Genomic DNA, 939 nt, shown 5'->3' with positions numbered 1-939 from the left:
CGTGTTTCATTCCATGTCAGCATTAGGGTGCAACATCGGAGGCTTTGCAGTAGCCGTCTCACAATTTTTTGGGCCTTTGACAGTATGAACGTGGATTTCATGCGAGTCTGAGTTTTATATCGCAAACGGTACAAATAGACTGGTTATGGGCCCCCAACGCCTCTGGTCTCTGCTCTGGTAGTCTGCCCATGACCTTGCAGCAATATTAGTTGGCGAACTCCTGTGGCTTTCACTATTTCATTATAGAGTGATAGCGATTAGTGACTTATGATTTCATTATAAATATTAGACAACAATAGACTTTGAGACCAGCCACATCTGAAAGACAATTTTTTTAACAAATTAAGTATTTTTTTTTTTTTCCATTTAAAAAGGTAGGCAAGGAAGATTAATTGTAGTTATTCTATTTGGACCTGATCATACTAACACGTGCTATTTAGGACTAGGACCACCACATAAGGACCTTATACAGTAAAAAATGAAAACTATAAGCACTCATTTAAGTTCGACTGAGTTATAGCCTGATTCGGTCTTATTTAAATATCAGTGAGACTCAAGACAACTAAATTCAATATGATTGAGGATTTTGAGAATTGAACTATCACCATTAAATTTGTAGGACAATAGATTTTACTACAATTATCTTATAAATTAATATGTCGGTCCACAAATTGATTAAATGATTAAGAGAGTATCTCAAACACTAAATTAATAAGTCAATTTTTTGCTTAATTATTTTTGGATAGAAATTTTCACCAATTGGGTCGGAGGAAATACCCTCTAATTCATGTAAAATAGTGTTAAGTATCTATAAACATTTAAAATGCACATTCAATTCTTAATCTAATTAATAATATTTTAAAGTAAATTTCTGTAAATTATTTATTTATTTATAAAAGACGGCGGTCCTCCAATTGGCGCAAAATGTTACAACTCTCG

The sequence above is a fragment of the Corylus avellana genome, chromosome ca9, assembly GCF_901000735.1.
Source record: "Corylus avellana chromosome ca9, CavTom2PMs-1.0".
In the NCBI taxonomy this organism is placed as follows: domain Eukaryota; kingdom Viridiplantae; phylum Streptophyta; class Magnoliopsida; order Fagales; family Betulaceae; genus Corylus; species Corylus avellana.
The sequence above is the reverse complement of the archived record's forward strand: the minus strand, read 5'-3'. Positions refer to the sequence as shown.